An 18,013-nucleotide genomic window follows, 5' to 3' on the forward strand; every position below is an offset into this window, starting at 1 on the left:
CAGGTAGGTAGTGCCTGGGGAAGAACCAGGCCTGCCGGTTCCTCCCTAGGAGTTGAAGGAGGATGATGAACATTGGACAACTCAGAAACCTCTCCTGGCCACCAGAGAAAAACCACACTGAGTCAGGAGTCTTTTCGATGCAGGAACTCACAGAAACAACTCGCTTTATTACTCTGAGCAGTTGCCTATATCATGTTGGGGACGAAGGCGGGGATTTTAGGATGGGGGCAGAGGTAAGGGTCAATAGTAAACTTTAACTATTGAAATGGTCATTACAATTAACATGTGGAAGTGGCAGGCCAGAAGCCATTAGGAGTCTTCCTGAGTCTTAGCTGGCCAGAGACAGGTCACCAAACTTTAGCTAGGCTTAAGTTCCATTAGGCCTCATGCCTGGGCCTTTCAGAGCCCAACAGTCCTGTATTTCCAAATAAATACTGGACACTACTATCACATGCATGCTGTCAAACATGTCTCCATACTCTTCTACTGACACCTGTTGTCTCTTTAGTGTTCCCTGTCATAAATTCTTCTAAAATTACCTCTTAGTCCATTCCCATTGGACTTTTTGCCCTAATCATTATTAAACATCTGCCCCAGCATATTCTGTACATTTGCCCCTGAACAGGCTATATGTCTTTATGTTCAATTCCAGTGTTTTCCCTCCAAAACTATTGCTGTTATGTTATATTTCTTCCCTCGTGAGTATTATTACTTGAAGATTGAACACGAGGAATTTAGTTTTATGGAGTTAAAATATTTGCCCTTGGTCACTTGATTAGTAAATGGTGCAGCTGATAGCCAACTTCTGTCTTTTATATCTAAGTTCATTTCTTTGTTATTGTGGAATTTGTTTCAGGTTAATTTTCTCAAGATCTTTTTTTTTTTTTTTTATTCCATTTCCTTTGCTGAAAGCCAAATTTTCTGAAGATCATTCTTCCTTACACCACTTGCCTTTGGATTGTATTGCTCTCAACTTTGCCCTAGTATTCTCTCATACTTTAACATTCCTAACCCATCAGGGACCATAGATGGCAGACTCTGCTGCCCAGTAATACTTCATATTATGATTATGCCACTATCACCCACTGCTTTTATGTGTGGACAACTGAGATTATCTTGTTTCATCCTCCTTACATTTTCTAATTTATCATTTGAGGATCTCTGTAGAGACATCTAAAACATAAAGTATTCAATGTGCTATTCACCACTTCAAAAGTTTTAGGCCAGGGAAGTGTTTGCTGGGAGCAGGTAGATGCCAGGGAAGCCTGCTCACCAGGAGCAGCTAGACACCAGTGAAAGCCTGATTCCATAGGGGTAGCTAGATGCTTGGGAAAGTCTGCTTGCTGGGGGTAGGTAATCACCTGGAAAAGGGCTCATGGTGGGAGGCTAGACACTGGGAAATACTGTTTTCTGGGGACAGGTAGGCACAGAACCCACAGTCACTCTTGGCTGCCTTATCTGTTTGGCACCAAGCCACACCTCTGATCACCTTCATATTCTCATGTTCCTGCTCTAGTCACTCTTTCAGACCTAAGCCCCCACACTAGCCACCTCCAGTGCCCATTGGAGAGGCCTGGACCTTGAAGCCCAACTCTAGTCTTCCCCTACCCCATTGCCCACATCTACAAACAGGTACCACCCTCCACTGCCAGTCACAGCCCCTCCCCATCTCCTTGGGGGTCTCACTCCTACTCCAAGGAGCATAGGAATACCTAGCAAATGCAACATGGGCATTAGTTCACCTCCAGAGCCTGCTCAGCTGAGGAACAGCAGGGGATTAGGAGCAAGTGACATTGCTCCAAGCACCACAGGCAAGTCATGGCTTTGATCATGGGCTGAAGACTTCTCAGACATCCAGACCAGCTCTCATATCAACTACCAGCCCAAATTGGGAAAGAAATTCCATTGCAGATACAGGAAGCTTTTAGAAGACCAATACCTAGAAAGAACCTCTCCTCACCATGTTATAGTTAAACTACTAAACAAACAAATGAAATGAAAGAAAATATATTGAAAGCAGTTAGAGAGAAAAGGCAAGTCACCTACAAAGGCAAGCCTATCAGAATAACAGAACATTATCCAATACAAACTTTAAAAGACAGAATGGCTTGTAAATGATGTATTCCATGTTCTGAAAGATAACAACTGTCAACCAAGATTACTTTATCCTGAAAAGCTAGTGATCCAAACTGATGGAAGAATAAGGACGTTCCATAAAAATAAAAAAATAAAATAAAATAAAAAAGCTAAAGGAACTTATGTCAACTAAGCCAGCTCTACAAAAAATACTTGAAGGAATCCTTCATTCTCAAGAGAAAGCAAAACACATGCATGAGGAAATAGGAAAAAAATAAACCATACTCAAATAGAAGTTAAAACAAGTGAGTAAAGGGAAAGCAGGAAACACTATAGACCAAGAAGAGTGGAAAGAATAAATACCCATCTTTCAATAATAACTCTTAAAATCAATGGCCTCAATACCCTAACCAAAATACACAGGTTTGCAGACTGGATTAAAAGGCAGAATCCTGCCATTTGTTGTCTCCAGAAATCTCATCTCCCAATAAAAGATAGATACTGTCTTAGTATAAAATCATGGAAAATGGTCTTTCATGAAAATAGGCCTAGGAAACAAGCAGAGATTGCTATCCTAATATTTCACAGGATAAACTTCAAACCAACATTAGCAAGGAAAGATAAAGAAGCTCATTTTATACTGATTAAAAGGAACACTCCAACAGAATAACATTACAATCCTAAATATATATGCACCCAACATGGGGGCTCTAGGTCACTGAAAGAAAATATCACAACATTTGTATTGAACCAGATTTTCTAAGGACGAAGTAGACAGAAATGAAAATTCAGTGCTTATGAGCCTCTGGAAGTCCTTAAAACCTTAACAATAGTTCATGGACAACAAAAATGATAAAATGGTGCAAGTAAAAAGAACTGTTCATCATAAAATGTACACATGTATGAACAGTGATGTTTTAATTTTAAAAATAACAAGTTTGACCAGAGATACCCTTCATGGGTAGAAGCCAATAAGATGAAAATCCCAGGGCCAGTGGTGGATTACCTCCTTATGAGGGAGGGCCAGTTGCCCTTCAAAACAACATAGGCTATTTGCACCAGAGCCTTGCTGAATATTGCACACATTTTGGTTGCAGGACACGTAGAAATAAACCTATAACTGAGCTGAAAGATTTCTCCCTGCTGGCTAGCTTTCATGGAGTCAGAAGATGCTATGCAGATGGGTGGAAGTGAAACATCACCAACAATCTTGCTGAAATATAAGCCCAGTATGCTACTCTACTGATCTGCGAGGTACATTATGCATACTTTTGCAATAGTGGCTTAACTGTTATGGGGGCGGGTGTAACCAACTACCTTCTGAATGGAAAATTATGGAGGAGAGCTAACTTGTCTGGTAATGCTAACAAACCTGTACCTGTATATATCATAGTCCCTAGTGTGTAAGATGATGCTATTGCTAAATGGATATGATGTTTCTGCCAAATGCCTTCAAAATATTTATGTCTGTGCACATTTATTAGTCATGCTATCATCTTTGGTCAGGTAAGCCTTTTTATTTTTTTGCAGTGACTGTTATTTGAAGTGACTCATAACTCATCAAAGTGCTAAGAATAAAAGATCATTAAGTGTTCAATGTTAAATCCAGCATCTGTGTCATCACTATAAGGCTTAGTAAACACTGCAGCCAAGAAGGTGGAAAGAATGATAAAGCTTCAGAAAAATGGTGGAAAGAATGATCAAGCTGGAGAAAAGGGGCGCGGTAATTACATGGTCATTGCACTCTTAACCTCTTAGCAGCTCTGATTACCTGCATGTGACCTGAACAATCATTTGGCCTGTCAACATTCTGTTATGGAGGAGGCAAGAGATCAGTTGGCCCAAACATTCCCTCCTTGAAGACTTATAGGCAAGTATTGGTTTCTGGGGGACAGAGAGTCATTCTGTTCAATAGTATAGCCACTTGTAAGTTGCCCATGCTCCTATAAATAAGTCTAATTCAACTCACTGGTTCATAAGAAATATAAACAAAAGAGTATGTTAGTCCCAGGGCTGGTAATTTATCCTGCAATAGTGATTTATGTACAGTTCTCTCTTGCAAGAAAGCAGAGTAGGCATAAAAATTATCTAGACTGAGAAGCTCTTAGAAGCCAGGTATGGCTACTGAAGAGATGATAACACAGTTACAGCACCAGCCCAGAGCCAGGTCAATGCCAGGGAGGACAGGTGGGATCAGCAGGAGCATGGCACTAATTACCCTTCGGGCTAGCCCAGGCCAAGCAGCTTGAGTTGACTTTACTGAACCTGTTGGAGGTGAAGAGATTCATGATGGCTTTTATAGCAGTGCACTAAAGTAGGGAGCTTTGGATGGCATATAGTGATGGCTTTTGGAAGAATAAACAGGAAAGTAACTCCCCCCAAACTGAAATCAAAGAAACAACTGATAGATATAATGGCATGTTTACATCCTGTATTAGACTTCACCAACATGTTTATGTAATTTATTCCGGCTGCCAATTCCAAAGACCTTTCACTTAAAATGGAGCATCTACTCATTCACTGTAAAAAGATTTCATGGCTGGGTGTTGTGATGCACATCTTTAATCTCAGCACTTAGGAGGCTAAAGTAGTAGAATTGCTGTGAGTTATAGCCTAGCCTGACATTAATTCTAAATCAATCTGGGCTACAGCAAGACCATACCTTGAAAAAAAAAAAACAAAAAAAGAGATTTAATTACATAGATGACATATTGCTAATCAATAAATATTTAACATATTTAGCAAAACATCTGGAATATATGTGAGTGCATATAATAGAGCAAAAGATGGAAAATTAGCTCACAAATTTTACAAAGACCAGGCATTGTAAAATTTTGGTGTGCTTTATGGGTGGGTAAGTGTAGATGACACCCAACAAGGTGAGAAAACTTCTACAATAACTATGCCTGTAAACACTAAAACAATTGTTAGAGTTTGAATAAAAGTACCCTGAGAAGGTGGAAAGATACTCCCAGAAGAAATAATGTTACTATGGGTGACAGCCCCATGCTGATACTGGGAGTTACAGGTCAGTGTCCCCTAAGAAAATTAGGGAAAAAGGTAACTGATATATAGGAGTTAGAGAGGAGAGAGAGGGAAAGGGAGAGAGAGTGAGGGAAGATGTAGAGGATTTAGGGTAGACTTGATCCTACCCTCTCCAGTGTCTTGTGGTTCAGGTGTTTCCTGTAGGGGCCTAGTGAAGGTTCAGCCATTTGGTCTGCCTTTTAGGAAGCAGAATTTTATGGTACCATTGCCATTTGTGTCTAGATTAGTGAAAAAAAAAAAAAAGAAAAGAAAAGAAAGAAAGAATGTTACTGAATGAAACTCACAATGCCAGGAGTGAGCTATTTCTCTACTAGTAGTTATCTAGGGAGTCCTGGATATGTTAGTGATTAACAGTTGCTGAGAAGGAAAGAAATTTTCTTTGGTTGTGTAGCCACCTATCCATACCCCTATAGTTGATACCTTACATTTGTACCTATCTATAAGTAACCCCAGTTAAACTCATTGGTTTACCAAACTACACTTGAGTAAAATTGTTTCTTAGGTTTGTCACTGATTTCCTGAAAGAGAAATTTGTTCACAATATCTCTCCAGGAAAAAAATAATTTAGTACTCATACGTGTGAAATATATTGAATTGTTTTTGCATGTGTACAAATGTGTGCATGAGCATACACACTACATGTACACATATGTCACACACAAACACACACAAAATCATGAACAGCTGGTGTAGTCTTCAGTTCTGGAAGGTTACAACAGTAAAATTGGTATTTATCTTTCCACTTCCTATAATAACTCCCCATTAGTGTCTTCACATATCAGCTGCTCAGGATTCTTTAGATTAAAGAGTAATTTATTGCTTGATTCCAGAAGGATCTGACATCTTAATGGTTTTGCTTGTATTGGATTGGCCTTCACTACATTATCACTGACAGGAGTAATCTCATGACTCCCAGGAGGCATGTGCACTCTAAGTGGAATATTTCTTGTTCCAGTTAAAGGGAGCAACAAAATTCCCCTTTGTTAAACTTGAACAGTTATTTCTGATAATACAATAATATCTGCTTTGATTCCTTACTGAGATATAAGATTCAATTTCGAGTTGAATCAGTTAATTAACTGGTTCCATAATGGACACTTATATGAAGTTAGAAGCAACCAAAGTAAGTTGGTTAGGAATGAGTAACTACATCTAGTACTGAAAAAGGACTTTTATTCTTGCTCTCACTTCATGGATTCTGGATTTATGAACATTAGCATTTCAAAGTTGTAGCTGATTCAAAGCACATACCATGTTGTATGAGATCTCAACCTCAATCAAGTACTAAAACTGTATTCAACAAGCTATACACACTATTTTTTAGACTTGCTGTAACTGGATGGTGGGGATTGTTGGGAGTTTGGAAAAACATTATATGTCAGCACAGCACTCTACTCTTGTAATGAAACATATTTCTGGGTCAGTGACAATATGTGTCATGGCCTAATGATGGATTGGAAGTTCTCTAAGTCAATGAGTAGGTATGGTATTAAAAAATGGGCACATGTCATGGAGGGAAAAAGACACTTTTGCAATAGAAAAAGTTCAGTGTCATCCATTTTTAAAAAGAATTGGCCAAATATTATTTTATTTATTTATTTTTTATAGAGACAGAGATGGAGACAGAGAGAGACAGAGACAGAGAATTAGCATGTCATTGTAATCAAAATCCAGACACTTGTGTCACCCAGTGGGCACATGCGACCTTGCCCTTGCCTCACTTTTGTGTATCTGGCTAACATGGGATCTGGAGAGTAGAGCATAGATCCTTAGGCTTTGCAGGCAATCACCTTAACCATTAAGCCATCTCTCCAGCCTTCATCCATTTTTTAAAAAACTGACTGGCATGACATTCAAAACTGATGTTATTAAGTAGGCAAAGCCTGGAGAGTCTGGCTTTTGAGCACTTCTGACACATAACTGGACAGCTACTTATTACACTCAAAGTCTTAGCCAATGAATTACTGATGTTCATTGTCCAATGTAAGATTGCCCATGAATAGGAATATAACATTTAAAAAATCCAGGTCCAACCTCTGTCACATAGTTTGAAATTCCTTAGTAAATAAGGTCTGACAATTTCTGTCACCATCAAGTTTACATGAGACTAGAGATATTGATTCACAGAGGAACAATACTGAAGAAATATTTTACAAGCATGAGCTAGATTTTTCTGCTGTTTACTTGTGCCTTCAGGAAGTACTTAGACCTATGTTTTCTAACAAGTCCATTTCATATTGTACAGGATAAGCATATGCCTAAACTTTAGACACTTTTGAAATTTGTTTATCCATGTTTGATTAGAAATCTGTAACTGAAACCCCTGGAGTTGTGGACAGATGCCTTATCATGTCATCTGTGCTTCCCTAGAAGGCATTAATTTGGGTGCCTACCTCATCTACTTGGTTATGTAATCACATTAGGAAAACAAAAATTCAAAATATTTAGTCTATACTTTTCTTTCCAAATGTGTTCCAAAACTGTCAGAAGTAACCACTCCAATAGTAGCACTAGAAATTATCACTACTGCCACATGGTAAGGAATTTGTTGTTTTCTGAAAGCATTTCCAAGGACTGAAACTCTTCAAAAATAATTGGGCTGCTTCAATCAATTTAAATCATTTCACATCTCAACAAGATGATTATTATTGCATTCAATTTCAAAAAGGAGGACTTAATCCAGTGAAGTCATTTTGAAAGCCTGATCTTTAAGTTGGAATCCACCAACAACATGTAGTGTTAATGGACACAGAAATGGTCAGTCCTTACTTATTAAGATGATTCAGAATATGTAACAAAGGTTGGATGTCAATTATGTCTTCTTATATTCCTACTTAGGGATGATGATATAGGATGATAGTAATAATAATAACAAATTTTCAAATCAGAGTCCAGTTAGAAAAATAAACAGGCATAACCAGAATTTCTTGTACTAATATGGCTCATAGATTTCAGAAGATGGTGAGAATCAAATCATGGAGTGGTAGGGCAATCCAGGAATTTGCAGTAGAAGTAATTACCAATGATATCAGAAATTCAAGGGCCCATGTAAATTAGAAGCATCTTGAGCTATCAGACATGTGATAACTTCCTGAACACTATTTGAGGCACAACCACAGGAAAAAAAAAAAAAAAAACCTCTCGTATCTCCAACATCCCTTCATCTTTCACAGATCGTCCAAAGGGTCAAATTCCAATGATGAAAAGCTAACCTATATCCCACCCACAAAGACTCAGGAATACTTCAGAGGAGGAGGCAGAAAGGATATAACAGCCAAAGGAAGGGAAAGAGTGATTATGATACTGTCTTCTAGATACAAAGTGGCTGTTACATTCATGAACTCATAGTGGCTGATGCTACCTAGACAAGAGTAGTACAGTAGGAGGAAAACATAATAGGGTCAACATAGGAGAGAGATTGAAAAGAAGTTGGGATTCAAGGGAGGTGATTTATGTACAGGAAAAGGGAAGTTGGTGGAAATGGATTGAAATTACAGTATATTGTTTATATTTATGAAAGTTGTCAACAAAATGTTTTTCAACCAGCAACATAGAATAACAACATGAAAAATACTACGAGAATTTTTATGTCCATTTGTAACAGATCTACTAATGTCTCTGAAGACCAAAAGATTTAGGAAGAGAGGCTTCCGGTCAAGATGGCGACCGCCTAGCTGCACTACAAACAACGAGGGAAAAAAAGGCAAGTATTCAAGGGAAATTAGGAACTTTTTGAAGAGGGAGGGCACAGATTGGGATAAAAGAGGGAAGCACACACCCCCGCGACCCACGCCCCGCCACCCCGCCCACCGCGAATAACTGCATCGGGGGCGCCCCGTACACACCAAGCCCCACGCGCCCCGGCGGCCCAGCGCACCCCACAACCCCCGTGCCCCACACCCGCCGCACCCCACGCACCCCCCTAGCGCTCCCCTCCCCCCCAGCACGCCCCACGCTCCCTATCCACACACGGCAGACGCGGCCCAAGCGAACCAAGGCTTCCTGCGCCCTGGGCACCCAGGCCTACCCTGCGCCCCCGCGCGCCCAAGACCCCTGCACCCCACCCCTGCGTGCCTCGAGACCACCCCACGCCCGCCCCCCCCCTCCCGCGCGCCCCCCCCCCCCGTGCGTTCCGTGCTCTCTATCCACACACAGCAGGCACGCCCCAAGCGCCCCGCGCCCCGGGCGCCCAGGCGTGCCCCGCACCCCAGCGCCCCCTGCGCCCCCTGCGTGCCCTGAGACCCCCACGCCCCACCCCCAAGCGCCTCGAGCCCCCCCCCGCGCGCCCCGCCCCCGCCTGCCCCCCCAGCGCGCCCAACGCTCCCTACCCACACGCGACAGGGGCGCTCAAAGCGCCCTGCAGCGTCCAGCGCCCGGGCGCCCAGGTGTGCCCTGCAAACCCCCCCGTGCCCTGAGACTCCCCACGCCCCACCCCCGCGCTCCTCGAGCCCCCCCCCCGTGCACCCCACCACCGCCGAGCATCCAGACTGCCCCGCAGCGTCCCACAGCATCCAGCACTCCATCTTACCTCAGTGTGCTCCACGCCCCCTGCGCTACCCGCGACCCCCTGGACCCCCTCACCCCCCTCCCCCGCGCGATCCGCCCCCTCCCCCCCTGCGAGTCCAGAGCACCCCATGGTATCCCACAGCGCCCCACGCTCCAAGCTGCCCCCCCTCCCCTCACGCCCTGCTGTTCTCACATCACTTACCGCCGGTCAGTTTCTGCTGTGTCCTGATTCCGTACCCACATCATCTCCCTCTGCACTACAATTGCACGTGCAGTGGGCCCAGTCCCACAGCAAGAGCCACATAAGTCCACACTGAGTCACTAGCGCCAGCGCAGGTGCCATCCCCTACCTGTACATCGCCACCCATCCCCCACTCCCCTGAAGCGGAAGAGCACAGACTGTTTACAGACCCCAGTGTACCCAGCCAGAATCTAGGCACCTTCAAGGCTTGCTACCTCAGTCCCTTTTCAAGCTCAAAGGCAGGCAGCTTAGGTGCATTACTGGGTGAGAATTCAGGCAATTTGGGTGCCCCTGTCAGGCTATAGGTAGGCGGCTTTGGCAAGAGTGAGCAAAAACCCAGGCTGCTTACAACTGCCCCAGGCTGCCTTGGATTTGCATAAAGCTAGATCCCAGGCTGCTCCACCTACCTACCTGCCCATACACTGACATGGGTAGACCACAGCGCAAAAGAAATAACACGAAACATAAAATGGAAGAAAATCCAGACAGATCACCCAGTCCAACAAGGATCACAACAAACCAAAACATAGAAGAGTGTTTAGGATCAGAACATCAAGTGGAAGCAATGAACAATGCAACCCTGACCAAACTACTGCTAGATCTGACAGGAAAGCTACAAAGAATAGATAATCGTATGGATGCTACCATCACCAAGCTAGAGCAATATGATAAGACACTGGAAGGAATTCAAAGAGAGCTAAGAGAGTTGAGGGAGAATGAAAAAAAAGAGGACCTTAAAAATCAGCTGGCCACACTAAATGAAAACATAAAGAAATGCAAGGATGATTTCCAAGAATCATCAAGAAAATCAGAAAATGAGACAAAAAGGGAGCTGGACAAAGCGATGGAAGTGATACATAGGAAAGTAGTAGAAAATGCAAACTTAATTGAACAAGTCCAAAACTCACTAGAGGCTCTCAAGAATAGAGTCAGCAAAGTGGAAGATAGAAATTCTGATCTGGAAGACAGGATGGAAGAAACAGTTCAAGAGTCCAAAAATTTCAGTAAGTTCAAAAGTTCCTGTGAACAGAACATGAGAGAATTGTGGGATACACTTAAACGTCCTAATATCAGAATCATTGGAATACCAGAAGGAGAAGAATTTCAGACCAAAGGCATGGAGAACTTATTTAACACAATAATTGAAGAAAACTTCCCCCGTCTCTTAAAAGAAAGGCCCATCAAGATTCAAGAAGCAAACAGAACTCCTAACTGACTAGACCAAAGGAGAAACTCCCCAAGGCATATTATCATTAAGACTCTAAACATTGACACCAAGGAAAAAATCCTAAAAACAGCTAGGGAAAAACAGCACAGCACTTTCAAAGGAAACCCCATCAGAATTACTTCAGAGTTCTCAATGGAAACCCTGAAAGCTAGAAGGGCCTGGAATGATACTCTCCAAACTCTAAGAAACTATGGCTTTCAACCTAAACTACTCTACCCAGCAAAAGTCTCCCTTATAATAGATGGTGAAAGGAAAACTTTCCATGATAAAACTCAGCTTTACAATTATATGAACACAAAACCAAACCTACAGAAAGTACTCCAGGAAATTTTCCACAGAGAAGAAAAAAATAACCAAACACAAATGCCTACAAGAAGAAGATCACAGCAATCAAACCCAGAGTAGATACAAAAAAAAAAAAAAAAAATTCCATGGAAATGCCAACACACCTCTACCACCACAACATGACAGGGATCAAATCAAATCTCACAGTCATCACCCTAAACATTAATGGCCTTAATTCACCCATCAAGAGACACAGGCTAACAGGGTGGATCAAAAAATTAGACCCCTAAATCTGCTGCCTTCAAGAAACCCACCTTAACCACTAAAGACAGAAACCTCCTCAGGGTGAAAGGGTGGAAAACAATATTCCAAGCAAATGGGAATAAGAAACAAGCAGGTGTAGCTATATTAATATCAGATAAAGTTGACTTCAAACCAAAAACAATCAAAAAAGACAAAGAAGGCTACTTCCTACTTGTAAAGGGAACAATCCATCAAGAGGATATTACAATCATAAATCTGTATGCACCAAACACAGGGGCACCGCAGTTCATAAAACAAAACCTACTTGACAATAAAACAGAAATAACCACCAACACCATCATAGCTGGGGACTTTAACACACCATAATCAGTAATAGACAGATCATCCAAACAGAAGCTCAACAGGGAAGTAAGAGAGCTCAACAAAACCATAGAGCACTTAGACCTAACAGACATCTACAGAACTTTCCACCCCAAATCCACAGACTACACATTCTTCTCAGCAGCCCATGGAACATTCTCTAAAATAGACCATATACTGGGTCACAAAGATAGCCTCCACATATTTAGGAAAATCGACATAATTCCCTGCATGATATCAGATCATAATGCTATATTCCTAGAAATCAACAACCAAAAAACCAACAAGAGCCCCAACGGCAACTGGAAACTGAATAGCACACTCTTAAACAATAAATGGATAGTGGATGAAATAAAAAATGAAATTGCAAAATTCCTGGAATTGAATGACAATGAGAACACATCATACCAAAACTTGTGGGACACAATGAAGGCAGTCCTCAGGGGAAAATTCATAGCACTCAATGCCTTCATAAAAAAGACAGAAAAATCCCAAATCAATAGCTTAACCATCCACCTAAAGGCATTGGAAAAACAAGAAAAATCCAACCCAAAGAGCTCCAGAAGGAAGGAAATAATTAAAATCAGAGCAGAAATTAACGAATTGGAAACCAAGGAAACAATTAAGGCAATTGACAAAACAAAGAGCTGGTTCTTTGAAAAAATAAACAAGATTGACAAACCTCTGGCCAATTTGATCAAGCAAAAAAAGGAGAGACTCCAAATTAACAAAATTCAAAATGAAAAAGGAGAGATCACAACAGACATCAGTGAAATCGGCAGAATCATCAGGACTTATTTCAAAAACCTCTACTCCACAAAACTGGAAAATGTAGAGGAGATGGATAAATTCCTGGATGCATATCATCTACCAAAGCTAAACTCAGTGCAGATCAACCACCTCAATGAACCCATCACGCTCATGGAGATTGAAAAAGTAATAAAAAACCTCCCAAAAAAGAAGAGTCCAGGACCAGATGGATTCCCAGCCGAATTTTATCAAACCTTCATGGAAGAACTCAAACCAATCTTCCTAAAACTGTGCCACACAATTGAAGAACAGGGAAAACTACCCAACTCCTTCTATGAAGCTAGTATCACCCTGATCCCCAAACCAGGCAGAGACGCCACAAGAAAAGAACACTATCGGCCTATTTCCCTAATGAACATAGACACAAAGATCCTCAACAAAATTCTCGCAAACCGAATCCAACAACACATCAAAAGCATTATCCACCTTGACCAAGTGGGATTTATCCCAGGAACACAAGGGTGGTTCAACATACGAAAATCTGTCAATGTAATACACCACATAAACAAGCTTAAACATAAAAATCACATGATCATTTCGATAGATGCAGAAAAGGCCTTTGACAAGATACAACATCACTTCATGATCAAAACATTGGAGAGAATCGGCATGGCCGGTTCACATCTTAATATAATAAAGGCAATATACAAAGCTCCAAAGGCCCAAATAATACTTAATGGAGAGAGACTGGAGGAATTCCCATTGAGATCAGGAACAAGACAGGGATGTCCTCTCTCACCTCTGCTTTTCAATATAGTTCTGGAAGTCCTAGCCCAAGCAATAAGGCAGGAGAAGGAAATAAAAGGGATACAATTTGGAAAGGAAGAAGTTAAGTTAGCTCTATTCGCTGATGACATGATTGTATATGTAAGAGACCCGAGAGACTCCATCCCAAATCTCCTGAAGGTGATTAACTCCTATAGCAAAGTAGCAGGATACAAAATCAATGCACAAAAATCGGAAGCATTTCTGTATGCAAATGACAAAGACACAGAAAAAGAAATAAAGGACATAGTCCCATTTTCAATAGCAAAAAATAAAACAAAATACCTTGGAATAACGTTAACCAAGGAAGTAAAAGATCTATACAACGAAAATATAAAAACTCTCAAAAAAGAAATTGAGGAGGACTTGAAACGATGGAAAGACCTCCCATGCTCCTGGATAGGCAGAATTAACATTGTGAAGATGACAATCCTACCAAAGGCAATATATAGATTTAACGCAATTCCAATTAAAATCCCTACAATGTTCTTCACAGACATAGAAAAAATGATCTCAAATTTCATATGGAAAGGCAGAAGGCCTCGCATATCCAAACATATCCTCAGCAAAAGAAATACCTCTGGTGGCATCACCATACCCGATATAAAGTTATACTACAAAGCCATAGTAATAAAAACAGCATGGTACTGGCATAAAAACAGGAGTATAGACCAATGGAATAGACTTGAGGACCCGGATTTTGGGCCAAGCAACTATAGCTACTTGATATTCGACAAAGGCCCAAACAATATAGACTGGAAAAAAGATAGCATCTTCAACAAATGGTGCTGGACAAACTGGATAACCACATGCAGGAAACTAAAACTTGATCCACACATTTCACCATGCACAACACTCAAATCCAAATGGATCAAAGACCTCAACATAAGACCAGAAACTCGAAAACTACTGGAAGAAAATTTAGGAAGTACTTTCCATGATATAGGAATGGAAAAAGACTTCCTGAATAAAACCCCAGTGGCTCAAGTTCTTAAACAGTCACTCAACCATTGGGATCATATGAAGCTGAAGAGTTTCTTTACAGATAAGCATATAATAAACAAAGCCAATAGAATTCCCATAGAATGGGAGAAAATATTTGCAGGTTATCCAACTGGTAGAGGCCTAATCTCTAGAATTTACAAAGAACTCAAAAGTCTAAACAATCAGAAGACAAATACCCCACTCACAAAATGGGGCACAGAGTTAAACAGGCAATTCACAGAGGAAGAGATACAAATGGCAAACACTAACCTAAGAAAATGTTCATCATCCCTAATCATCAGAGAAATGCAAATTAAAACAACTATGAGATTCCACCTTACCCCAATAAGGATAGCCAACATCAAAAGGTCAAATGAAAATAAATGCTGGCGAGGATGTGGAGAAGCAGGGACACTCATTCACTGTTGGTGGGAATGCAGGATGGTACAACCACTTTGGAAAGCAATATGGAGACTCCTGAAAAAGCTGACTATAGAAATACCAACATACCCAGTTATACCATTACTGGGCATGTACCCTAAAACCTTCAAACCAAAAGCCAGAGAGATTTGCTCAACCATGTTTGTAGCAGCTCAATTCGTAATAGCTAAAAGCTGGAATCAACCCAGATGTCCATCATTAGAAGAATGGATAACAAAGATGTGGTATATCTACACAATGGAATTCTATACAGCAGTAAGAAAAAACGACATAAAGAAATTTGAGGAAAAATGGTTGAACCTGGAACAGATCATTCTCAGCGAACTTACCCAATCACAGAAAAAAAATCGACACATAGTCTCACTCATCTGCAACACCTAACCTGAATCTGCTCAAGATGCCTTACATACCCAGCAAGCACCTCATGGACTGGACAATAAGATGGATGGAGGGCGGGGAGGGAATCAAAGGGTGGAAAACAGTAATCCGGACCCAAACGGCAATGGTACCATAAAATTCTACTTCCTAAAAGACAGACCAAATGACTGAACCTTCACTAGTCCCTTACAGGAAACACCTGAACCACAAGACACTGGAGAGGGTAGGATTAAGACTGACCTAAATCTCCTACATCTTCCTTCCCTCCCTCTCCCCCTCTCCCCTCTATCTCTCTCCTCTCTAACTCTTGTATATTAGTTATGTTTTCCTCAATTTCTTAGTGGGCACTGACCTTTAACCCCCACTTCCAGCTTGGGCCTACAATCCACAATGAGCTTTTGATCAGAGAAACCTACAAGGTTTCCCAAAACAATGACAGACTTCTGTCAGAGTAATTGATGACCCATCAAAGGCCAGTGGTAAGACCCTATTGCTGAAGACTCCATACGCAGCTGACACGCAAAATGGAATGACATGGCTGGAAGCCAGGAGAGAGTCAGTCCCCAGACAGTCAGCGTGTCTAGTGCCAGAAGGCGCTACATAGGCGACTGGGGGAAGTGACCACGATCTGTCCAAGCAACACATTGTTTAACCTAAGTAGCAACAATTAACCGGATGTGATACCCACACAAGTGCAATAGTGGTACACAGCCATGGTGAGGAATCAATTGCTCTTGATTTGGCTAACTGATCCAGTCAGTGGTACTAGACCCTTAGCTGGAGCTGGGAAACAAGTCAGAACCATACCCAAACACAAGCCCACTCTACAATATCAAGCTACCATCAACCACGGGGTATAAGAGGGCCTACACCTATCAAACTGTCTATCAAAAAAGAAGTGTTATCTCAATTTTCTGGGTGCTAACTTACTCTCCGTTGGAGAATCTGCTTCTCTTTTCCAGATAGATGCAGATCCTAAGAAGAGAGCTGCCCCAACATACCTCAGAAGGGGCCCAACTGAAACTAAGGACAACTGGCGAAATAAGCAAGGGTGATGCTTTCCTGTGAACTGGATACCAGCACAAAGGGGAAGGAGATCAATGCAGAGAAAAATCAACTCCTACCAAATCAGAGAGCCAGAGCCTCAGAGGCCCTCAACACCTCAGCACTGAAGCAGACCAAAAATGAACCCAACATGGCTCAGGGAAATCTTGCGGAAGAGGGGGCGGAGAGAATGTCAGAGTTACATGTTGGGTCATGATTTTCAGAGACATTTATCATACTAATAACTGGGGGCTAAATCCACAATGCACGACCCATTTTCATTAACAAGGAGGGTCTAATGGGAGGGGGTAGATCACAGATGAGCCTAAATAATGGTACCAAACTGCCTGTATTTACTGAAAAGAAAACTAATAAATTAAATTTAAAAAAAAAAGATTTAGGAATAGTATGTATCCTCATTGACATAAGTTGAAGTAAGTTAAAATGTGACAAAGTAGAAATTCATCATTATAATTCCTTAAGTTGGCCCATAAAATTCGGTAAAATATGTTTAAATACAAAAAGACCCTCAGCATGGAGCAGATTCTTAAGGAATCTAATGGACTCTTAGATGAATCAGTTAAAGGATTTCTCTGACACACACACACACAGAGACATTTTATAATTATATATATATTTATGATACAAAGGGTAGTTCAATGAGAAAATATTAAATATAAATATATGCTATGATTTCACTGAAATTATATCAATAGGACAGATTTGGTAATGAAAGCAAATTACTTCAACATTGGTAAAAGTTTGCCACCCACTTAATTAACACCAAATTATATGAGGTAAGAGATATATATCTACATGTCAGATTGGAGAAGTTAGGAGAGCATGTCAGATACGTCAGTTTTACACTTGATTGAAATGCTCACCTGATGTTCTTTTACTTTGTAGTGGTTACCATCAAATTACTGGACAACATACCTTAACAGAAGCAGGTGATGGGAGGAAATGATTTACTTTGGTTTACAGTCTTGAGGAAAAGTTTCAGCATGACAGGAAAAGTTGGTAGAGCAGAGGGTTCACATCATGTCTTGCCACAGTAGCTGGCAGAAAGCAGCACAGGTGAGCTGCACAATGACAAAAAGGAAGCTAGTGTATAAAAGTCTGAAGCATACCTAAGCAACACACTTCCTTCAGAAAGGCTCCACCTCCCTAATTGCCATGAGCTGGAGTCCAAGCATTGGATATACATGAGCTTATTTGGGACAATTCATTCAAACCACCACAGACTCCCCCCACCCCCCCCCGAAACTTTATACTAATAAGCCTCTTTTCTTTATAAGAATTAATATGTAGTTAAAATTTTAAAAGTCTTAATAAAGTGCTACCTTGGAGAAAACTTTCAAAATTAACTGTAGTGGACAATTTTTCTCACTGTGACAAAATACCTTAGAAAAGTAACTTAAAGAGCCAGATGTGTTGGCACATGCCTTTAGTCCTAACACTTGGGAGGTGGAGGTAGGAGGATCACCTTGATTTTGAGGCTACCTTGAGACCACATCATAAATTCCAGGTCAGCCTGGGCCAGAGTAAGACCCTTCCTTAAAACAAACAAACAAACAAACAAACAA

This window comes from Jaculus jaculus, chromosome 17, assembly GCF_020740685.1.
Source record: "Jaculus jaculus isolate mJacJac1 chromosome 17, mJacJac1.mat.Y.cur, whole genome shotgun sequence".
NCBI classification, from domain to species: domain Eukaryota; kingdom Metazoa; phylum Chordata; class Mammalia; order Rodentia; family Dipodidae; genus Jaculus; species Jaculus jaculus.